The sequence below is a fragment of the Capsicum annuum genome, chromosome 12 (genome assembly GCF_002878395.1).
Source record: "Capsicum annuum cultivar UCD-10X-F1 chromosome 12, UCD10Xv1.1, whole genome shotgun sequence".
NCBI classification, from domain to species: domain Eukaryota; kingdom Viridiplantae; phylum Streptophyta; class Magnoliopsida; order Solanales; family Solanaceae; genus Capsicum; species Capsicum annuum.
In genome coordinates, this window is record NC_061122.1 from 141,903,089 (window position 1) to 141,929,592 (window position 26,504).

Genomic DNA, 26,504 nt, shown 5'->3' on the forward strand with positions numbered 1-26,504 from the left:
TAGTCTAAGTAGGATCACTAAAGGACTTTATTCGGCTTGTAACATAGGTTAAGGGATGGTATGGTATCCTTTTGAGATTTATTTAGTGACTATTCCCCCTTGACACTATGCTTTATTCGGGGTCCAATTATTTTCACTTTTTCTTCAACTTTATTTCTACCCTTATGTTTCCCTTTTTAATTTTAAAGAATATCCTGACTTAGGCCAGGTACGGTTTTCTCACTTTATTTTTCTTTTATTTCTCTTTTGTTTCAAGTTTCTCCTCTTTTTCTTTTATTTCCTACTTGTTTTCTTATCGTACCTGTCCTCTTTCATTTTTCTTTCTACACTTCTTTCTTCATTCTCGTTCTTCCTAAGCACCCCTATAATATCCACCCTCAACTTAGACAATTTTCTTGAGTTGAGGTGCATAGTTTCGAAGGAGGACTAGGGCCAGAATAGGTTTGTTGTAGAAACAGGAAGGTGAAATCAGTATTTTAAACAAAGAAATTTGTCAATTATGGCTCAAATATTAAGGGATTCATGTTATTTGGTTGGGCATTTAGGCTCGAGTGGACTTAGAACCAAAATGGCCAATGATAATTTCCTACTTGACTCACATAGACCTAGGTAAAATCAACTAGGCAAGTTATAGATTCTGACACACCAGGAACTCAGTAATACCTCACACACACTCGCACAGGGTTGTATTGCTAAGTACTACTAATCTAGTTATGCAACTGTTTACCCTAATTGTTCTATCCCTAATCCTAATGCCATTATCAGATTCACAATAGTCTCACACATACACACGCATCTCACACAGTTAACAAAAATTTAGGAGGGGTTTCAAATTTTCAACACCATTCTATTAAACACAAATGCTTTCAGAATAATCATTTCAAATCCACAATTTGTGTTTCCAGTATCACAAATCACTTTCAAAACCGTAATTTATTAACATGTAGAGTTAAAAATCCTTCAAAATCAATACAAAATAAAAAAAATAATAGTATTTTTCCATAGGTTCCCATTTTCACCTTATTTTAGCACCTTGTTAGCACCGCACCTGCAATTCATAACAGACTTTCAACTACTTATACTTTTTAGCTATTCCCAGATATTTGGAATTGAATATACCCCCATCCTTAATTGAAAAATCTTTCACTGTCCCCAGTACTAAACGTAATGTTATAGAAGGATGAAAGGTCATACCTGGGCCCTCAAGGCACCGACTCAACAATATCAGCATGTGGGCCCTCAGACTAGGTCCCACTTTTCTCAGCAATTGTCTATCAATTGGGATTGCATCAGCAATAGTAGTTTGGGAGCATAACACTATCCCCTTCAGCATCAATAACAGGTGGTCTCAAATTACCAGCTCCAGCAGCCATTTTACAGACCTGTGTCTGCCGATCCAGCTCATCATGTATGTTATCAGCCTTTGCCTTCTTCTCAGCTTCCTTCTCTTTACATTTTTTTCTCTTTTTTCTTCTCGGTTCTCCATAGTTAATACCTCCACCAGGTCTGAAATAGCCCAAATATAAGCATTATGAAATGTGGGCACCACCGTCTCAATCACGGGCTCCGAAATCACTGGTCTATCATACAACTCTAATACCATCTTTTTAATTTTAGTCTCTCCAAACTTGATATATATAATGTCTAGGGTATGGCCTCTATCTAACTGTTGTGTAATCCTCGACTTAAAATCATCAAGCCACCCTTAGACCCGTGTATCCTGGTTCTTAAACTTAGCATCAAACTAGGGTTTCACGCCCCCTTCCATATTCCAGACTTGGGCCTCCATTGTGTTAAGTCTCATCACAACCTTAGTCCCATGGATTGTGAAATCATAATAAAACTCAGAGACATACCTCTCGGCCTAGGCGGTACAGACTGTAACAGAGGTGGGGCACCAGAGGTACCCATTGCATCTGTCTGTGTAGTCTTTGTCTATCTACCAGTCTCAGCAGTCTCAGCCTGAACACTGCCAAAATATATCATATATCATATTCGACACTCTCCTAGCCTATCTGGCCATCGGGTTTACTGTATCTCCGATTAACCCAAGGTCAGTAGTGTTGGAAACCTCGAGCATCTCATCAAGACCTGTGATTACCTATACATAAACATCAAAACAAATCTGTGTAATCATGCAGGGGTAAGCCAACAATGACTTTTCACCCCATACCGCCCGGTCGCTCATCTTACAAGCTAGAAACTCCCTAATGTTAAACTCGTATCCATCTATGAGGCATGCTATCATAGCAACCCAAACCAAGCTAAAAAAATTATCTCCTGTGGTGGGACAAAGCATGTGTCGGGCCAGTGTCCACCGCGCCTTAGCCTCAAACATCAGTGTATTCTTTTTAATTTTCTGGGAGACCACCTTGGGGCCTCTGACAACCCATATGACATTCTCTCTATTCGATGCTATTCTCTCCATAATCCACCAAAATAAAACTATCTTCTCCTCCAAACCTATTTATTTTCGAGTTACTTTTCTTATCTCCTCCAGCCGATAGTCCATATCGTATATGTTGATTGGAGGTTGATAATTTGGTCCATACAAGAATTGGACAATTATGCTTGGGAAATGTCTACCGGCACTCCCCAAAAGTAACCAACAAGATAAGATCACCATCTTTTCATAACTGACCCTGTGGATTCTGTCTCTTAAAATTTCCCTTATATACTGTATAGAACTCGCATACAAGCACCTCACTATAATTTTCAATTTCTCTCATCATCCACTAAAATATGTACTACTTTAAGCACTTTTTGAACCTGGGTAACTCCGTCATCCCAATAGATTTCAACCTCTGCTCCAGATACAACACCCATTTGTTCTTTCTAGTCGAGAGTTTGCATAGTGAATCATTAAGCCTCTCATGTATTCCAGGGTACCCCCTTGTTCAATGATGAGTACCAAAATAGTGGTAAGTACAAGTGGGGGGTCCTATATATTTATTGATATTACACTAGCCTTTTTTGTACCATGAGCATCCTCAGAACTTGCTTTTTTAGAACTAGATTCGACATCATCTGATAGTGGCGGTGTATGAAGAGAATAAATAGTCGAGTTCTTTCTCCTTGAACCTCATGGAGGTGTATCCTCTAGAGATGCTATCTTCTTTTCCTTGGAACCCTTTATTGCTTTTAGGTTAATCTTGTCCTTTTGTGTGCCATCGTATAATTTGCTAGTAATGGTGGAAGATTCAGTGGCCTTAGAAATGGACAATTGTGCTTTCTTATTTCCCATTTTAGGCACTTGTTTGTATGAGGAAGAGTTTTGTACCCTCAATTACACCTTCAGTAGTAAGTAAATAAAGAAAAGAAAGCAAAAGAATAAACAAAAGTTTAGTGTACATCAACTGATTTGAGTATGAGTAGAGGGTACCAGTCGTATGTACTGGGTATGTTTCGTATAATCGAGTCATATGATACTCAATGTACACATAGGTGTTCACCGGATTTCTTATGAGTCCTCCTAATGATTTGTAAGTTAAGGTATGACTCATTACCAACACCAGTAAGCAAGTCAGAAACAAAAGTCTAAACTATGGCATTTACCTAGGTCGATACGAATTACGTGTCTGAGTTATATGTTTTTGGTACGACTCCTTTAGGCCAATCATACCTTTACCAGAACCCAAACATAGTTAAACTCTTATATTGTTAGTGGGTACGAGTTATGTTTCGACTCGTTACTTGTGGGTACGAGTCATAAGATATTTTGTATCCATTACAACATAATGATCCAACCTTAGAGTTGACTTTAAAAAATATTTCCAAAATTGCCCGTATATTTTATTCAACAATATTATCCAAATTTAATCAAAGCAACATCCAATTTCAACACCCAACACCAGTGTAACCCCCAATTTCCATTTTCAACTAAAATCTAAGAACTAGGGTACCGAAAACACAACATATATGTAAATTCAACTTAAACCAAGTTCAAGAGATCTTACATTGATAATTTCAACTTGAAATATGATGGGATAGATTTTGAAAACTTACATGAATGAGTGCATGTGTAGGTTTCCCGACTTCAATCCTTTTCCCCTTAATTTGTGCTTAGATCGATGCGAGTTAAGAATTAGAGCAAGTTGGAAAGTTATTTGAGTTGTTTCCAATTGAATTTGTACGGTGGTAGCTTGAAAATTGAGTAAAAATAGTGGTGGGTGCATTTTGGATATCGGGTAGATGAAGGGTACCATATTCTTTTTAACTCAAATGCTGGGCTATGTTGACCCGCGACCCCAACTTGGTAAGCTTGAGTACGAGTTGTATATACGACTCGTACCCAGGATTACGTGATTTTATTGACTCGTTTAGGCCTGGAACCTTACCTGGGTTCTGGAATGGGTACGACTCTATGTGATGAGTAGTACCTTGAGGGTATGACTCATTTTGAGAATTGTATCCATTCCAAGAACTTTCACCTAATTCTAATTTTTCTTCCTGGTCCATATGACTTCTACTCAAGAGGTTTACCATCTAGATATGACTTATAAAGAGTCCGTATGACCAAACTTCTTGAAATTTTCTTCAATCTTTAGTCCTGCACACTGAACAAACATATTATCCTATAAATAAATAAGTACAAAAACATGGGTTGCCTCACACACATCGCTTGATTTAACGTCACAGCACAACGTGCCTAAGTAAGGTACTTACATTTCACCAACTAGCCCATGGGTTGCCTCTCATGCAGTGCTTGATTTAATATCGCGGCATGACTTAATGACCTTTGTTACTCAAACTTTACTAAGATCCATTTCAAAGATAATCGTTATTTCTTAGTGTTAACCATATAATGCTTTAGTCTTTGCCCTTTTACCTTAAATGAGGATTCACCATCCCTCTTCAATTCCAAAGCACTATATGGAAACACTCTTAGCACAGTAAAGGGATCATACGATCTAGACTTACTTGGAAACAAGCGAAGCCTTGAATTGTAGAGCAATACCTGGTCACCTTTTTTGAAGATTCTTTTCTCAATTTTGTGATCATGATGCATCTTCATCTTCTCCGTGTAAAGTGTAGAACTTTTATACGCCCGGAGTCGGAATTCATCCAACGTATTCATACTATTCATCCTTGACTTGGCTGAATCTTGCCACTCAAAATTCAGCTTCTTCAAAGCTTACAGAGCTTTATGTTCAAGCTCAATAGGCAAGTGACAAGCCTTACCATACACTAGCTGATAAGGTGAATCACTAATTGGGGTCTTGAATGCTGTTCGGTAATCCAATAATGCATTATATAATTTCCGTAACCAATTAGTACTGTTGGCATTTACTTTTTTTGACAAGATGGACTTGATTTCTCTGTTGGACACCTCAACTTTTCCACTAGTTTACGCATGATAAGGTGTATCCACCTTGTGTTTCACTCAATACTTCTCAAACAAACTTTTGAATAGATTATTACAAAAATGTGACCCATCATAACTAATGATAGCACATGGCAAGCCAATTGGAGAAAAGATATGCATTTTCAAGAATACAGTGACACTAAGTGCTTTATTGTTGGGAAGCACAATTGCTTCCACCCATTTAAAAACATAATCCACATCCATAAGTATATACTTCATGCAAACAAACTCATAAAAGGACCCATGAAGTCTATACCCCATACATCAAATAATTCCAATTCTAAGATAGGAGTCATAGGAAGTTCATGGCATCTAGAGATATTACCTTTTCATTGACATTGATCACAACCAGAAGCAAAATACTGTGCATCTTTATAAATTATTGGCCAATATTACCCACATTAGAAGATCTTGTGGACTGTATAGGTTACTCCATGATGACCCCTAATTGGAAAAGAGTCATAAGCCTTAAGTATATTCATTATCTCCATCTCAGGTATGCATCTATAAATCATCCCATTCACATAAATTTTGAATAAATAAGGCTCATCCCATAAATATTTCCTTACCTCATGCATACACTTCTTTCTCTACTAAAAGAAATGATCTTTGGGGATTATATCACTTGCTAGATAATTTGCATAGTCTATAAACCATGAAATTAGATCCTGGAAAGCTCCTAATATCTTTTCATCTGGGAAATTGTCATCAATCTCTAGACTATTTTCAATATTTTGCATAGCTTCCTCCTCAAGCCTAGACAAATTATCTGCAACTTGATTCTCAGTTCCTTTTCTATCCTTGACCTTGAAATAAAATTCTTACAACAATAACACCCATCTAACCAGTCTAGGTTTTGCATTCTTTTTTGCCATTAAGTACCACAATGCTGTATGATCAGTGTGCATAATCACCTTTGTCCCAATCAAATAAGACCTAAACTTCTCACAGGCAAAAACCATTGCCAACAACTCTTGTTCTATCACGGTGTAGTTCTTTTGAGTAAGATTTAGTACCTTTCTAGCATAGTAAATGGATAAAGGATCTTGTATTTTTGTTTACCTAGTACAGCCGCTAAGGCCAGACAACTCGCATCACACATAATCTAAAAAGGAAAGGCCCAATTAGAAGTACAATATTAGAAGCATTCATTAAATTCTCTTTCAGAGATTGAAAAACCTTCAAGCAGGCTTCAGTAAACTCAAATTTCACCTCTTTCTCAAGAATCCTACAAAGAGGGTTTACAATCTTGGAGAAATTATTGATGAATTGCCTATAAAACCCAACATGTCCCAAAAATCTACGAACACCCTTCACATAAATTGGCGAGGGTAATTTACTGATCACTTTAATTTTTTGTTCTATCTAACTCAATACCTCTTTTGAAATTTTGTGTCCAAGCACTATACCTTCTTTAACCATAAAATAGAACTTTTCCCAATTAAGAACTAAGTTGCATTCTTCTCACCTTCATAAAGCATTGTCCAAGAGATGCAGATAGTCATCAAAAGAATCACCAATAACTAAAAAATAATCCATAACCATTTCTATGGTGTCTTCTACTATGTTAGGGAAGATTGACATCATATATCTCTGAAATATGGCTGGCGAATTACATAGCCCTAATGGTATATGTTTGAATGCAAAGGTCCCATAAGGACATGTGAAGGTTATATTCTCTTGATCTGTAGGTGCATTAGTAATTTGGTTATAACCTGAATAACCATTAAGAGAACAGTACCATTATCTCCCCACTAACCTATCTAACATCTGGTCCATGAAGGGCATAATAAAATGGTCCTTCTGAGTCCATGCATTCAATTTTTTGTAATCCATGCATACTCTCCATCCTTTGAATAGACTCGTTGTCACTATCTCATTTTTCTCATTAGGCACAATAGTAATACCACCCTTTCTTGGAATACATTATACCGGACTGACCCACTTACTATCAACAATAGGATACACCACACCGGCATCCAGCCACATAATTATTTTTTTCACCACCTTCTGTATAGAAGAATTAAGTCGATATTGATGCTCTATACTTGGAATATAGTCTGGTTGAAGTTGAATTTTATGAGTACAAATTCCAAGCAGGATACCCACAATGTCTACAATGGACCAACCAATGGCCCTCTTGAATCTCTATTGCATAATAACAAAGCTTCTACTTTTGTGTCACTTCAGCTGCAATAATAACTGGTAAAGTATTGTTGGCTCCTAAAAATGCATATCACAAATGAGAATAGAAAGCCTTCAATTCTAAGACCGATGTATCTTCAATGGATGGACGATTCGGTGCAGTAGTTCTATTCTTAAAATCCAAATTAAGATTCTTTGGTTTATAAATGTATGAACCACTCCTATAGAGAGAACATACCATCTCATCATAGTTCTCAATGTCATCACTATCAAAGTTCATGATCACGGCCGCTAGAGCTTTAATACCTAATATTTTTTCAATAGGAACAGTATCTGGAGCATCATCAATAAATCAACATCATAGAATGAATCCATCTCTTCGTCATATACCTCAATCACGAATATCACTCTTAAATTATCCAGCTGCTTCATAGATTTACATACACTGAATGTCACTTGTTTATCACTAAGTCTCTACATCAGATGTTAATTTTCCAAATCAATCAACGTCCTACCTATCGCCAAGAGTGGTCTTTCCAAAATAACTGGGACTTTAAAGTCCACTTCATAGTCCAAGATCACAAAATCAACAGTAATGATCAAAGAATCCACCATCACCAATACGTCATATAGAATACCAATTGGATTCTTCACTATCCTATCCGCCATCACTAGTCTCATGGAAGCTCCCAAGCCAAACTATTTGAATACTACAAATGACATAAGGTTGATGCTAGCACCTAAATCATATAGTGCATGAGCGAACTCAAAAGACCTAATAGTGCAACGAATGGTGAAAGCGCCAGGATATTCCTTCTTATCTACCAATGATCTAGTAACTACAACACTATAATGATGAATATTATTGACTGGCTCATAACTCACCAACCATCCTTCATAAATTTTGTATATCCTGGTATTTTCTCCAATGCCTCTACAAGTGGGATGTTGACTGATAGTTCCTTTAGCATAGACTTTTTTTTTATACTTACCCTTTTTTTGTTTCTTTTTCAGACTTTGAGGAAAAGGAGGACGAGTTCTCAGAATAGGCGTCAGAACAGGCTCCTCGATCTCACCCTTTCCTATGTCTTGCTTGCTACTACTCTCCACATCAATATCATCATCATCAATCTTCTACTTATCAATAGTGGGTACAGGTGGGTCTATACTTTTTTACCACTCTGAGTGGTAATGTCATGGTAGTGACCATTATTTTTTGGATTTGCAATCGTGTTACAAGGAAGAGTGCTAGGTTGCCTCTGATTTAATGTAGCCGACATCCGACCATATTGCTGCTCAAGTTATTTAATTACTATAGTATGTGACTCAGCTTTCTGATTCATCCTGGATAGATCTGTCTTAATCTCCTTAAGATAAATATCTTGCCTTTTTACCAGTTTTGACAACATTGCCTCTATTTTAGATTCTGAATCACGGCTACCTGGTGGAACATATTTGTTACTCTTGTATTTGTGGTCATCTTTCCACTGCCAATCACCAAATTACTCTACTTCTATCTCTGTATATATCATTATAATAGTTCCAACCTTGATTCCCTTGCCCTTGGGCTCGAAATCCGCAAAACTATGATTAAGATACTCTGCTTCTTCTTCAGATTCAATCTCAAAAGTTTTAGAAGTAGAACCCTATTTCCCAACTGCATTGACTTTCTCAGTACCCAGCCAATATCTGTCTGAATTTGAGCAAACTCTTATGCTACTAAGTCATTATTTACTCCATAATCACCAGCTGCTCTAATAGCATATGCACCTACACCATACTCAGCATCTCTAGTATGCCATTCTCTATTAGTTATAGAAATATCATCTAGAATCTGTTGTGCATAATCCCATTAAAGTCAAATAAATGAACCTCCTATAATAGCGTCTGCCATTGCCCTCAAATTGACATTTAGTGATCTATAGATGATTTCCAACAAATTTGACCCTCTAATTTTGTTATTAGGTACCATGCTCAGCTTCTTCTTGAATCTAAACAATGCCTCATACAAAGATTCTACAGGTTACTATCTAAAGTTATAAATTTCATCTTTAAACTGTAGCATCCTTGCGAGAGGGAAAAATCTATTAAGAAACTTTTCCACAACTCATGCCATGAAGTGATTGATCTTTTGGAAGTTCTCCATGCCACAGTGATACTTCTCCAATCAGAAAAAATAGGAACAACCTCAACCTCAAAGCTTCTTGGTCTATCCCCCGAATAGTATATGATGTGTAGATCCCAGTAAAGTTAGAAAGATATAGATTTGCATTATCAGTTGCTGCTCCTAAAAACACACCTTTTAAATTCAATAGCTGGATCATGCATAAGTAATGTCAAACTTCACATTGGGGAGTACAGGTGAAGAAATGATTGCTCTGATCTCAGCCGCTTTAACATATCCCATATCCTCGTCTTCTTCCTCATATGGTTGTAAAGGATGGTATGCAGGGATCACTGGAACTCTGCCTCTCTGAACTCTATCACCCACTTGTTTCGGCCTGGCTAGTTCTCTATTCTGAGCCTGCTTAGATAATCTAGCTTCTTTAACTTCTCATCTCTCTTGTTTTAAAAGTTGTTGTGTCTATATATCTGTAATATTATGTGGATCAAGTGGAGTATATGGGAGTGCCGCATTTGGATCAATAGGTGTAGGATCTTGAATCCCAGCAGGAACACCATCATGACCTTGTTCTACCATTCTTCATGGTGTTTTAAAAATTCTTTCTGGCTCTGAATCAAAAGGGAGTAAGGGATTACACCTTATCCTAGTGTTTTAAATACACCAACGTATGCCAACTTAAAAATAGAAAATAAAAATTGTGAACTTCAAGAAATTCAATCAATAATTACACCGTTTTCCCCGACAATGGCGCTAAAGTTTAATGTCACTCAAAACTAACGTCCAAAGAACTATATGCTCCAGTCGATGCCAAATATAGTAACCCAACTAGGTTGGGGTCTAACCTACAAAAAAAGATACTGAACAGTTTCTTGGTCTGATATAATTCACGAGCAGTGCAGAGAAGTAAAGGGGGGATTTTAAAAGTAATCAGTGAATAGTAATTGATTTTTGAATTCTTTGAGTTGTAAACAGTATAAGATGAACTCTAGGACTGTGTTCCTCATGGATTCTTAACTCTGTAAGTTTGTCGTGTTCAACCCACCTATTCTGCTGCTCTACATGTAAATTTGACAAGCTTTGTATTATCAACAGTCTTGTAAATATGTTAATAAATCTCACCCTTTATCTTGTGAGTTTCAGGGCATCACCTTGTTTCTCCTTGTCTATGACTTTAGTTCCAACCTCACCTTTTGAGTCTCGGGTTGATTAGATGAGATAGAGGAATAGTAATGGTGGAAGTGAATCTGAAATTTCTATCTTAATATTCGCTTCCCAATCACAAACTCCCTTGTGAGGATGTTTATGAATACAGGTTATCCCTAAGATTCTACAGTTGCTTTGAGGTCAATTTATATGAAGAATATTAAGATACATTCAGTTTACTTTAGAATAGATCAATCTCCCACATCCCTTACGCAATTAATTTACCAGGGTTCCCATAACTTTAGCTAGGGAAGTTAACTGCTCATGTTCATGCAATAATCCATGATAATTAATAAAGAAAGCATGTAATCAATTGCACAATAATGAGATGAATAAAATTTGAAGTGTTCAATTGAATGAAACCCAAAATCCATAGAACAAACTATCAATAATGTAAAGCAATTCTAAAGTATGTAAAAGTGTGTAAAGTGTGTAAAAGTGTATAAAAGATTATCAAAGTGTGTAACCAAATATAATATAAACCCTAGGGTATTTATAGTATCTCAAAAATATTAAGAAATCCTAATAAAAACCGAAAAGGAAAAGTTAAGTCGGTGCATGGTACGATTCATCCATCTACTCATATGCTCATCATACAAGTCGTACAATGCCCTCTCATATCTATTTTAGTGACTTGTCTCCCAAGGCTTTAACTTTTTGATCTTCATACGACTTCTGCTTACGAGTCGTATCATGATCATACGACTCGTGTCCTTCTCTTGTATCCACTAGGGACTTCTTTTTTTCCAAGATTGGACACTGGACTACTTATGGTTTGAACATACGAGTCATACTCATACTTCAAAATCGTATACTTTGGAGACTTCCAACTTTGGATTGTAGCTTTAGACACTGTTATTCTTACGACTCCTAGTCATGACCCGTACCTTCTGCTTATAACTCATATTACTGAGTCGTATCTTTTATTTACTTAGAATTTTGTTTGGGTCTTTGGTTCTATTGTGATTACGTGTCATCCTACGAGTCGTATGCTGTGCTAATGACTCGTGAGGTGACTCGTATCTTAATTAGACCTGGTCTTTTTAGGTCTTTTTCTTTGATTTTCATCCTAACACTATTGTAGATCTGTTTTACCTACAACAAACACAAAAGTGCATCATATTCACTAAAATAACCTAAGTACATGCATAAATTCATGGTTTTAAGAATCAAAAGTGTCGTGTTTCCATGACATATCAATCCCTCCATAATCCTGGAGGGTACAATAAAGGAAAACATATAATCGAGAAACTATATCCTACCAAGCTTTATGTTATCCCTGGAAACCCATCCGTATCATGTCACACAATGAACACTTCTTCTTACAAGACTCGAGCCAGTATTTATTTCACTAATATCATAGTAAATAGTCGAACTTGAATCAATACATATATCAATATATATATATATATATATATCATTGATATCATAATCAATAGCCAGACTTGAACTGGTATATTTATATGTATCATCAATATCATAATCAATTACCGGACTCAAATCGATACATATATCATAAATATCAAACTTAATTGTCAAACTCAAACCTATATTCATATCATCAATACCGTAACTACCGAGTTTTATTGTAATTAGCATCAACTCCAAATATAAAACCATTATAACTATTAAGTATCTAGTCTTACTAAGCCTCATAATAAGCATTTTAAAATGTATAACGAGAGTATAAAGGTCTAACAAAACAAGTTCAAGTCGTAGCCTAAGGTGGGTCGAAAGACCCACTTCAATCCCCGAAATCTATTACAAAGTAAACTGTACTCTAGACTAGGATAAGGTATCTAGATATCGTTTTAGATGTTAAGAAAGTCATAATTTTCTCTAAGATAGAAATTCTACTAAGTAATTAACCAACTAAGCCAACTATGCCCAAATTACAATTTTTGGATAGCTTATATGGTCCAACTAACTTGAGTAATGTCATTCATATCACTATTACCTAAAACCCATCCTAAATCTAACATAATATCATAAGCAAACTATGAAATATATAAATCTATAAAGGAGGAAAACCTATCTACTTGGACACCACAAAAAGCTTGAAGAATTTGTTAAATCACCGATTTTCCCCTTTCAAGAAGCTCGCAAGGTGCCACGCTATCAAAATCACAATCTACTCATAAAAATGAGAACGATGATACCTATATTGCACTATTATGATTTGGGTCCAAAATTAGGCAAAAATAACATGTGAGGACCATTTACGAAAATCGCATTCCCGAAACCAACTCAACGTCCCCATATGCTCAAGGAATATTTACCCAAAATGGGTGAATTTCGATCTATATTGGTGCTAAAATCAAGTCACTAAGTTTTTGGGATTTTAGAAGGAGAAAAGGAAAAAAAACCATGAAAATTAATGAATTTTACCATACACTGAATGACAAACACGTAATTAATCTTTATCAAAGCTCAAAAATCACCCACAATTACTATTCCCAAGCTATCCCACTTTTTCAGGTTTAAGACTCTTGAGAATGAATGAGAAATGAAAACACCAGGGTAAATGAGGTATTTATATGTTTCCCAGGTACACGAGTATCACATTCTCAACCTGCGGATCTCATATGCAATACCTGCCTAAAGGGGCAAAAGTTGTGTTGCGACAAAATATATCGCTTACACCATACCTGTCCGCTGCTAGAGGGAGTCACTTTTGAGACATAAGTGTAGCATTCATGATACTCGCTGGTGGTGGATAGGTTGCTTAAAAAATCAAGACTCACGGATACAAGTGCACTAGCGCAGCTGAGACTTGGAAATTTTTAAGTCCCCACCAACCGCTCGAGATTCATCCAAAACCTCATACCGCAAATGGACTATGTTAACCTATAAATTTTACATCTCGAACTCAATAGCGCAGTCAAAACTTCTATTTGAGGTCATTTTGACAAAAAGTTGGTCCCCACACCCAACTTACCATTTTCCTAATTTTCAACTAATGGCTCAAAATGAGTCTGAGTGTCTCAGGACCCAAACCAAAGGTCCAACTAGACTAAAGTCAACATTCCAAAGCTGCTGGAACCATCAAATTTGGCATACGAGGTTGTTTGACTAGTGTTTTTTCCCGATAGCCAATTTGAACCTGTAAAGATTTTACAATAGAAAATTAGCTCTAAAAATAAAAAAAAACTCTCGGTAACCGAGCTATCAGTCTCAATAAGACATAAGTAACTTGGTGCAATCATAGGAAAGATATAATGGAAAAAATAAATAGAAATACTAAAAATGACCTGAAGGGTCATTACGATATCCATTACTAAAGGAACTTTTGTTCGCGAAAGTAAAGGATTAGGATGTACCTAAAGTCCTGAATAGGTGAGGATACTGGGTTCATATCTGTAATACCCCGTACTTTTCCTAGCTCAATTTATCCCCTAGTATGTGAAGGGTCAACTGAAAAAATGAATAACTTTTGATTCGTGTGGAATTTTCTAGCTCTAGACCCATCATTGTGTAGAAAATTGAATTAGCTTTCGAAGATACCAATTTTTCCTCAATCCGATACTCAGTTGAGAAGTTATGGAACTTTTAGTGAAAATACTGTCACAAAATGAGCAGCACTGCGTTGTGGTGACATGCCAAATGACAATTTTCCGATTCCAGTGAAGCACCATATTTGGCTCGCGTCGCAGTGACGTCTCTGTTCCCATTTGTCAATTTCCAATAGTTCATCATGATAGCCCCACATCGCGGTGATAGACCAAATGGGATTTTTCCTTTTCCAGTGAGCCACTGCAATAAGCCCGCGTCGCGCTAAAGCATAAAATTGCATTGTCAATTTTCTAGAATGACACCGCTATTACCACTGCATCATGCCGTGTGCCAAAATCAACTTCCAGTTTTCTGAAGTTGATTTTAAAAGGGTATTTTGGCCATTTCACCAACCCCCAAATTTATGAAAAATATGAGATTAAACCCATTCTAAGGATTATATGCTCCTATATCATCAATTCTCTTTTAAAGCAACCCTAGAATCTCAAAGCTTAATCTCCAAGAAATCCAATTTCCTCTCTTCATTCTTCAAGATAGCTCAAAATTAAGGGTTTCCAATTCAAGATAACCAAGAATCTATCTTCAAGAGCATAAATAGGAATCCAAAATCAAGTGTTCTTATCAGTTATATCAAGGTATGTGGGGTTTTGAACAAGGATAAATCTTTCATCCTTTTGCCCAAAACTAGTTTTTAATTATAAATTCACATGATTTTACATGAATTTCAATTTAGGGTTCATACCCCAAATATTTATATTTGAATATTATGAGATTACAAGTGCTTTGGATGTTAAATTACATGTCTATTTTTGAAAATTTATGCATGTGACAATAATTTCTAGATTTTGGGTTGAATTATGAATATTTTTATGTCAAGCATGAACTTTATGATGATTTAACATGGAATTGATGCATGGGTTATCAAGTCCTAGTTGAATATTGCTACTTCAAGAATGATTATGCTTTTAAGCATCACATGTTATGTTTATACACAACTTTCAGGTTTGTCGGACTACTAGCTATTACTTTCAGACTTTTAGCATTATCTATCTAGATAGTATATTCAGTTTATCTCAGCTAGTTTTGATATAATTCAGTATTTTAGTATTGCTATCTGATTAAATTACTTTACAGTTCTCTCGGTCTTAACACTTTCTTATTGTATAAACTGATTGTTAAGAAAATATCTGAGATAGCCTTTCTTACTGGACAACTTCTTGGTTACTACTAATTCGGGTCTCTCTTTTCATTGTCACACTAATATATAGTGTGGTTGGCTGCAAAATATACATTCCAACGAGGACAACTCCGAAGCTCAAAGTTGTTTGATCCCTTTACCAATTGTAGAAGATGACTAATTCTATCTCCTTGCTATCTCCATTAGTTGAATGGAGGGTATCTTCTCGTTAACTACTAAAATCTCTCTAGTGTGTAACCGACTGACATAACTTGAAAAAATGAGCATAGGCTCCTCCATGAAGGTCAACGGCTCATCCGACTGGAATGTATGGATCAAGAATCTATTTCTTCAACATGGAAGCATGGAAAATCGGATGGACAGTAACAAAATTTGGGGGTAAGGCTAACTTATAATCCACCTCACTCACTATGAAAAGAATCCCAAAGGGTCCAATATATCTGGATTTTAGCTTTTCCTTCCTATTAAACCTCATCAAAACCTTCATGGACCATATACAAAGGAATACCCAATCACTAACTCCAAATCTCAAGGCACGAAGCCTAAAGTATGCATAAGTGTTCTGCTTACTCTGAGTTACCCTCAACCTATCCACAATCACCCTGACTCTATCCAACAATTTCTGAAGAAATTTAATGCCAAAGAGTTTCACCTCAAAAGTATCGAACCATCCAATCGTGGAATGATATCATCTACCATACAAAGCCTTAAAAGACGCTATCTCAATACTGAAATTATAAATGTTATTATATGCGAACTCTGCCAAGGCTAAGTACTGCTCCCACTGACCTCCAAAATCCATACCATAATCTTATAGCATATCCTCAAGAACCTAAATATTCTACTTCAAAGGGCTATTGGTCTTCAGATGGAAGGCTGTACTGAGATCCACCCAAGTACATGACTTCTCCTAGAAAGGTCACTAAAATCAAGAAGTGAACATGGAACCCAATCTGAAAAGATGGATATAGCCACACATGCAAATTGACTATTTCAAGCACATAGATATGAGCTAACCTCTCAGTACTAAAGTATATCTAAATAGGAATGAAATATGATGACTTGGTCAACCAATCCATGATGACCCAAATACCATCGGAACCATAGGAATTGCAAGGCAAACCACTAACAAAGTCTATGGTAATCCGCTCCCATTTCCAGTTGGGAATGGGCAACCTTTGAATCAATCCACTACGTCGCTAATGCTCGGCCTTCTCCTGCTGACAACATATGTAATGAGCTACAAAGTCCAGCACATCTTTCTTTATGCCACTCCACCGATAATGTTGCCTCAAGTATTTATACATCTTATTAGTACTCAGATGAATAGAATACCTAGAACTATAAGCCTCATGCAAAATCAACTGAATTAAGTCATCGATCCTCAGGACACAAATATAGTAATCAAACCTCAAGTCACCCTCAAAATCTATAGTATCCCTCATGGACTTATCACTAAACACCTAATCATGGAGGATGCAAAGTCTCTTATCCTCAAACTGGCGATCTCGAATCTGCTCAAATAGTGTGGACCTAGCCTTTACACAAGAAAGAATCATCCTAAGCTTTGAAATATTATCTTAAAATCATGTTGGATAAGGACTGAGTGTCCTGTGCCAATAGCCTTGGAGAAATTAAAATACAATCCAAGCTACCCATACTCACTGCCTTTCAGCTCAAGGTATCTTCTATCGCATTCACCTTGCCTGAACTGTAAAAGACTGAGATATAATAATACTTAGGCAAATCCATCCATCTATGCTGCCTAGAATTAAGATCTCTCTCTGTTATAAGAAGCTGCAAACTATGGTGATTTGTGAAAATATCACAATACACACCATAAAGATAATACCTCCAAATATTAAGTGTAAAATCTACTGCTGCTAACTCTAAATCACAAGTGAGGTAGTTTTACTTGTGAACCTTAAGCTGCCTCAAATCATAAGCATTAACAAGACCTTGCTGCATTAATATACTACCTAAACTAACACTAGAAGCATTACAATACACATTTAATCCCTTACCCTCAATAAAAATATCCAAAATAGGATCCCAGACAAGGAACTTCTTAAGCTTACCAAAGCTCAACTCACACTCCTCAGACCTTAAAAAAGAAACCTTTTTTTGAGTCAATCTAGTCATAGATGCTGAAATAGTAGCAAAACCCTTGATGAATCATCAATAATAATTGACCAAGCTAAACAAGCTATAATTCTTCATCAAAGATGTGGGCCTGGCCTAATCATAAGTAGCCTCAATATTTGCTAGGTCCATCATAATATCATCCTTAGACACCACATGCCAAAGGAATATTATAGGGTTAGCTTAAGACTACTCATAGTCTTGAGCACTGTGTGACATCTTGGGACCAGTTTTTGAGGTGTTACAAACTTGATATCAGAGCCTAAGAATTAGAGAGTCCTATGGAGTTAGACAATCTGTGTCACATAGAGTCTTGATCATGGGTGTAAAGCATGCCACATTTATGAGCAAGAAGCTATGGGATATTTTGGGAAATCATTTCTGTTTTTCATAATCCATCGTGCTTACAACTATCTCTATCTTCTTTTAACTCATGCTCTTTCATGACAGAACATGCCTCCTCACAAAAATAATGCATGTAGGAATGATAACCATCCACCCCAGCCTGTTGATTCTTTAAATGAGAATATGTCTCATGCCAAATTTTGGGTTGCCTTTTAGGTGTTAGCCCAAGCTGTGACTGCTGATGTTCAGGCTAATAATTAGGTCGTAGTTTTGCATTAGCAAAAAGGTATTTAGCTGCAGCAAGACTTGATGACTTCATGAGGATGAATCCGTCTAAATTTTTGGGTCAAAGGTAGGTGAGGACTCACGGCTGTATCTAGATGAGGTGATAAAGATCACCTAAGTTATGCATGTTACTAAAGAGAAAAGTATAGAATTGGCTTCTTATAGGATAAAGGATGTGGCTTATGATTGGGTTGTTATTTGGAAGAAAGGTAAGGGTGAGAATGTAGCTCCCATGAGTTGATAGGTATTTCAGGATGTATTTGTAAAAAGGTTCTTTACGAATAAGCTGTAGGAAAAAAGATTGAGAAGTTCATGAACCTGAGGTAGGGCTCAATGAAAGTGAAGGAGTACTGCCTTAAGTTCAACCAGCTATCTATGCTCTTAATTTGATGGCTGACACTAGATCTAGTAAGAGTAAGTTTGTTACTAGAGTGTCTGGATTGGTAGTCAAGGAGTGTAGGACTTCCATGCTTATTGAAGATATGGATATTGCTAGATTGATGAATTATGCCCAATATATTGAGGTAGAAAAATTAAAGAGAAGAGATAGAAGTAATAATAAGGCTAGAACTGGGCAGTTTGAGTATGGTTAGTCAAGGTCTGCAGAGGGAAATCGTTCATAGTTTTAGAGTCATCCACCCTTTCTAGAGCCATCTTCAGCCAGTCCTCCCACACCTAGTATCAGATAGAAATTATAGGGTAAGACTTCTATGTCCCGGTCTCAGAATAGTGTGGGTAGAAGCCCTAGTTATCCTTCATATGCTAGATATGGTATGAATCATCCTGGTGAGTGCTTTTTGCGTCAGAAAGATTGTTTTAAATGTGGCCAGTTGGGCCATGGTATCAAGAAATATCTGTATGCTAAGCAAAGAAGTCGAGATATTCATCCTCAGACTTAGGCTGCTAGTGCACCAACTCTAATAGCTCGCCTAAACCCTCCTCAGGGCGCATCATCTGTACCAGTGGCAGTTAGCACTTGAATTATTTTTATTCTTTACCATCCCACCAGAAGCAAGAGAGATCACCACATATTGTTACTTTTATGCTTTATGTCTTTTATCTTGATATTTATATGTTGTTTTCTCTTTTGTGAATCCACTAGTTACAGTGAATTTTGAAATAGGACCTAAAAAGATTCCTAAGACCTTCTTGGTTTCCACTCCATTAGGTTAGTCCGTTATTGCCAAATAGATCTATAGAAAGTGTCCCATTACTGTCCTTCATAAGACCATGTTAGCACGACATGATTTACTTTGACCTTATTCTTGGTATGGATTTTCTCCATTCCTGTTATGCATCCATAGATTTTCGCACCCGTGCGGTAAAGTTTCAGTTTCCTAATGAGCCAGTCTTTAAGTGGGAAGACAATTCAGTATCTCCCAAGAGTCATTTCATATCTTATCTTAAAGTTAGAAAGTTGATATATAAAGGGTGTATCTGTCATCTAGTTTGTGTCAAAGGTACTAAGTTTGAGACTCCAGCAATTTAGTGAATCCGTATAGTCAATGAGTTTCCTGAAGTATTTCCTAAAGATTTTCCAGGGGTACCTCCCGATAGGGAAATATAATTTAGAATTGATCTTCTTCCGAATACTCAGCCTATCTCTATTTCTCCATATTTTATGGCTCCTGCCAAACTCAAAGATTTGAAAGAGAAACTCAAATCCTATTAGACAAGGGCTTCATAAGGCCTAGTATTTCTCCATGGGTCGCTCCCATCCTATTCATATGTAAGAAAGATGGTTCTCTGCGTATGTGCATTGACTATTATTAAATGAATAAAGTTATAGTTAAAAATAGATATCCTCTCCCCAGAATCAATGATTTATTTTATTAACTCCAAGGTATAAGTTATTTCTAAAAGATAGACCTTACATCCGGCTATCATCAGCTTAGAGTAAGGGAATATGATATCTTATAAATAACTTTTAGAACCCGTTATGGTCATTTAAAATTTTTAGTTATGTTCTTTGGACTAACCAATGCCTCAGCAGGCTTCATGGACTTGATCAACCAAGTAATCAAACTATACCTAGATATGTATGTGATAGTCTTTATCGATGATATCCTTGTATATTCTCATAGTGAGGATGATCATACAGACCATCTTAGAATTGTGTTGCAAACTCTTAGAGATTACCAGTTGTTTGCCAAATTTAACAAGTGTGAATTTTGGCTAAGGTCAGTAGTTTTCCTCAGTCTTATTGTTTCCAGTGATGGCATAAGAGTTGATCCCCAAAAGACTAAAGCAGTGAAAAACTAGCCTAGACCTATTTCTCCATCAGACATCAGAAGTTTCTTAGGTTTAGCTAGCTATTATAGACGGTTTATTGATGGATTTTCATCTATTGCATCTCCTATGACCAAATTGACTCAGAAGAAAGTTAAGTTTTAGTGGTCAAATTCTTATGAGAAGAGTTTTCAGGAGTTGAATACTCGACTCACTTCAGTACCAGTCTTAGCATTACCTAATAGTACAAATATGTTTGTTGTGTATTATGATGCCTCTAGATTTGGTTTGGGTTGTGTTTTGATACCGAGAGGTAAGTTCATAGTCTATGCCTCTAGTCAACTTAAGCCTTACAAAAAGAACTATCCTACTCATTATCTTGAATTAGCTATTGTTGTGTTTGCTTTGAAAATATGGAGGTACTATCTTTAGGGATCTTTAGGGGTACATGTTGATGTGTTTACGGACCATAAAAGATTGTAGTATGTGTTTATGCAGAGATAGTTGAATCTTCGTCAGAGAAGGTGGTTGGAATTATTGAAAGATTATGACATGAGTGTTTTGTATCATTTTGGCAAGGACAATGTAGTGGCAGACGCCCTTAGTAGACTATTTATGGGTAGTGTTTCTAATGTAGAAAGTTATAAGAAGGGTTTAGTTTGAGAAGTTCATCAATTGGCTAGATTGGATATTCATTTAGTTAATTCAGCTGAAAGTAGTTTTTGGGTTTAAAGTAGTGCAGTATCTTCCTTTGTTTCTGAGGTGAAGGAGAAACAAGATCAAGATCAAGATCACATCCTAGTTAAGTTGAAGAAGTCGGTTAGAGATCAGAAGGTGGTGGTTTTCTCCCAAGAAGGAGATAGCGTATTCAGATACCAGAGAAGATTATGTGTGTGGTGCGTTGATAATTTGAGGTAATGGATTATGGCTGAGGCATATGGTGCACATTACTCCATTCATCCTGGTGCTACTAAGATGTATTGAGATTTGTGAGAGATCTATTGGTAGAGTGGTATGAAGAGATATATTGCAGAGTTCATAGCTAAGTGTTCAGTCTATCAACATGTTAAGGTAGAGCACCAAAGGCCTGGTGGTACTTTACAAGAGTTTAGTATTCCCTCTTGGAAGTGGGAAGAGGTGAACATGGATTTTGTGACAGGGTTACCTCATTCGCGTCGTCAGCATGATTTGATTTGGGTTATTATAGAAAGGTTCACTAAATCAGCCCATTTCCTGCCAGTTCATATGTCCTACTGAGTCGAAGATTATGCTAAGCTGTTTATTAGAGAGTTGGTTAGGATGCATGGAGTTCTTTCGTCTATTATTTCAGATAGGGGTACTTAGTGTACCTCTCACTTTTGGAAGGCCTTTTAGAAGGCTCTTTGTATCCAGGTCCATCTTAGTTCAGCTTTTTATCCTCAGATAGATAGTTAGGCAGAGAGGACCATTCATAATATAGAAGATATATTGAGGGCATGTGTGCTTGATTTTAAGGATAGTTGGGATGATATTTGCCGTTGATTGAATTTGCCTACAATAACAGTTTCCATGCTAGAATTTAGATGCCCCCATTTGAGGCTCTATATGGGAGGAGATGTAGGTCTCCTATTGGTTGGTTCGAAGTGGGTGAGGCTACGTTGATAGGGCTAGATGTGGTGTTAGAAGCTAGGGAGAAAGTCCAATTGATTCGAGAAAGGTTAAAAACTGCCCAGAGTCATCAGAAATCGTATGCAGATGTGAGGAGAAGAGATCTTAAGTTTGAAGTTGATGACTTAGTTTATTTGAAAGTGTCACCCATGAAGGGGTAAAGAGATTTGGCAAAAAGGGAAGCTTAGTCCCCGTTATGTTGGCCCTTTCAGAATATTGAGCTGTGTTGGAAAGGTGGCATACGATGTTGAGTTGCCTATAGATTAGTCCTCCGTTCATCCTGTGTTCTATGTGTCCTTGTTAAAGAAGTGTATTGGTGATCTAGTGGTTTTTGTACCCCTAGAAAACACAAATATTCACGATAGCCTCTCTTATGAAGAGATTCTAGTTGAGATCCTTGACCGCCAGATTTGTAGACTGAGGAACAAAGAAGTTCCCTTGGTCAATGTTCTTTGGCAGAATCAATCAGTTGAGGGATTCACTTGGGAAACAGAAGTAGATATGCAAACCAAGTATCCTCACCTTTTCACTATAGATTTAGATTCAGTTCAAAGTAGCAAGTTCCTCAGATCATCTCTTTTCATTCCAAGTTTCAGCTTTATATAGCCATACATTCGATAGTTCTTGCATTTGCAAATTAGTTTAGTTATGCTTCAGTTGTGCATAATCAGTTTATAGCCTCATTTTTTCAGCATCTCATCCTAATTAGTCTCATTCAAGGATAAGGGGAAGAAATTCTAATACCCCATATTTTTTCTAGCTTAATTTAGACCCTAGTATGTCAAGGGTCAACTTAAGAAATGAGTAACTATTGATTCGCGTGGAATTTTCCAGCTCTAGACCCACTATTGTGTAGATAATTAAATTAGCTTTCCAACGATATTCACCTCAATTCAATACTTGGTTGAGAAGTTATGGCACTTTTAGTGAAGATGGTGCCTCAAAATGAGCAGCATCGTGTTGTAGTGACATGTTAATTGACAATTGTCTGATTCCTGTGAAGCACTGCGATTGGCTCTCATCACAGCGATGTCTCAGTTCTCGTTTCTCAATTTCCACTAGCTTACCTCAATAGCCCCACGTCACGGTGATGGACCAAATGGGATTTATCCTTTTCAAGTGAGCCACCACGATAAGCCCGCGTCACGCTAAAGGGGAAAGTCGCATCGTCATTTTTCCAGAATGGCACCGCGATTACCACCGCATTACGCCGTGTGCCAAATTGGCTTCTAATTTTTTGAACTTAATTTTAAAAGGGTAGTTTGGTTATTTCCCCAGCCCTACAATCGTGAAAAACATGGGATTAAAGCCATTCTAATCATTATATGCTCCTATTTCATGAATTCTTTCTTAAAGAAACCCTAGAATCTCAAAGCTTAATCTTCAAGAAATCTAATTTCTTCCGTTCATTCTTCAAGATAGCTCAAAAGTAAGGGTTTCCAATTCAAGATAATCAAGAATCTATTTTCAAGAGCACAAATATGAATCCAAAATCAAATGTTCTCATCAACTGCATCAATTAAGGTATGTGGGGTTTTGAACAAGGATAAATCTTTCATCGTTATGCCAAAAACTAGTTTTTAATTATATATTTACATGATTTTACATGAATTTAATTTAGGGTTCATACCCAAATAATGCTATTTGAAGATTATGAGATTACAAGTGCTTTGGATGTTGAATTACATGTCTATTTTCGTAAATTCATGTGTGTGACTATAATTTCTAGATTTTGAATTGAATTATGAATATTTTCATATCAAGCATGAACTTTATGATGATGTAACATGGAATTGATGTATGGGTTATCAAGACCTAGTTGAATATTGCTACTTCAAGAATGATTATGCTTTTAAGCATCCCATGTTATTCTTATACACAACTTTGAATAAAGATTTGATCTTTTGATCTTTAGCTAAGACATGAAATTCATTTTACAGCTTAAATTCAGTTTTGAATGAACAGATGCACAGTTAGCTTTCATTATACAATATTATGACTTATCAAAGTGGATTTCCTACAGAATGAGCGTACAATTAAAGGGAGTAATATTTAGCACCGATTAGAAAGTGCGGGTTTAGCGCATCCTACTTTATTAGAATTACGAGCCAATGTAGGTACAAATTCAGTATTCCCATTTCTATATGGATGATAGTTACAGATGTGATCACTTTGCTCAGGTTATACTTCCTAGCAAGTGTATGATACCTCTCCCCAATGTGAGGTTTTCCCCTTAGAGGAATGAGACGTTGGATTCCATGATAGCTCACATAGTTTATGTCTGTTAAGAGAACCTCCCTACTAGTAAAGAACAATAGAAAAGCTTTTAAAATAATTTCACTCACAGTAAAGATCTTCAGAATAGTTTTTAAAAGTATTTTCCCTATAGTTTAACAGAAAAGTATGACAGATAACAGTTCAGCTTTTAGACTTTGAATGTTATGCCTCACCAGGTTTATGCAGTATGTTTTATTATTCATGATTTATGATTTTCAGCTTTCAGTTATTCCATCCATGTGAGTCATTACATACAACATGCGTATTCTATGAATTTTTAGAATATTAAGATATTGCTTCATTGTCTCATAATGTAGGTTCAGGTTCTCAGTTTTAGCAGCGTGAGTGTTTCAGGCATTTCTATCTATATCCCGACAGTTGGTGAGTCCTCATAGTTCGAGGGCCCATTTATCTAGATTTTCTAGCTTTCATAGCATTTGATTAGTTACTTTCAGTTTAGTCCAAGTTAGTTGGGGGTCTATCACAATGGCTCTCTAGTTTCTTAGTAAGTAGAGGCTTGTCGAACTACTAGCTATTACTTTCAGACTTTTAGCATTAGCTTTCCAGACAGTATATTCAGTTGATCTCAGACAGTTTTGATATAATTTAGTATTTTGGCATTGCTATCTGATTAAATTACTTTAATATGAGTTATAGACTTGGTAGCAGGATTACAGGGTTAGCTTGAGACTACTCGTAGTCTTGGGCACTGTGTGACATCTCGAGACCAGGTTTCGAGGCGTTACAACATCTCATTCTTGATCTTCTAAGTAGCCTCCTCTTTTGTGGTGCCTCTACTGAACCTTAAATACAAGAATCTCCCTAGTGTGCAACCACCTGACATAACTTAAAAAAATGAGCATAGGCTCCTCCATGAAGGTCAACTGCTCATCCAACTGTACTGGATGGATCAAGAATCTATTGCTGCAACATGGAATTATAAAATACTGAATGTACAACCATAAATTTTGGGGGTAAGGATAACTTATAATCCACCTCACTCACTATGCAAAGAATCTCGAAGGGTCCAATATATCTAGATCTGAGATTTTCCTTACTCCTTAACCTCATCACACCCTTCGTGGGCCATACATGAAGGAATACCCAATTACCAACTCTGAATCTCAAGGAACAAAGCCTAAATTTTGCATAAGCCTTCTACTTACTCTGAGTTGCCCTCAACCTATCCAGAATCACCCTGACTATTCCAATGACTCTAGAAGCAAGTTAGTTCCAAAGAGTCTAACCTCAAAAGTCTTAAACCATCCATTCGGGGAACAACATCTCCTACCATACAATGCCTTAAAAGGCGCTATCTCAATACTATGATTATAAATGTTATTATATGCGAACTCTACCAAGGCTAAGTGCTGCTCCCACTAACCTTCAAAATCCATAACACAGTCTTGTAGCATATCCTCAAGTACCTGAATATTCCACTTTGAATGGCCATTGGTCTTTAGATGAAAGGCTACACTAAGATCCACTTGAGTACACAAATCATCTTGGAAAGGTCTCCAATATTAAGAAATGAACATGGACCCCAATCTGAAAAGATGGATATAGGTACATATGCAAATGGACAATTTTACGCACATAGATATGGGATAACCTTACAGCACTAAAGGATATTTAGAAAGGAATGAAATATGACAACATGGTCTACCGATCCATGATGACCGAAATACCATCAAAACTACAGGAAGTACAAGGTAAACCACTAACAAAGTCTGTGATAATCCGCTCCCATTTCCAATTGGGAATGGGCAACCTCTGAATCAATCCATCAAGTCGCTGATGCTCGGCCTTCACCTGCTAACAACATAAGCAATGAGCTAAAAAGTCTGCCACATATTTCTTTATGGCACTCCACCAATAATGTTGTCTTAAGTCTTTATACATCTTAGCAGTACTCGGATGAATAGAATACCTAGATCTATGAGTCTCATGCAAAATCAATTGAATTAAGTCATCGATCCTCAGGACATAAATGTAGTAATCAAACCTCAAGTAACCCTTAGAATCTATAG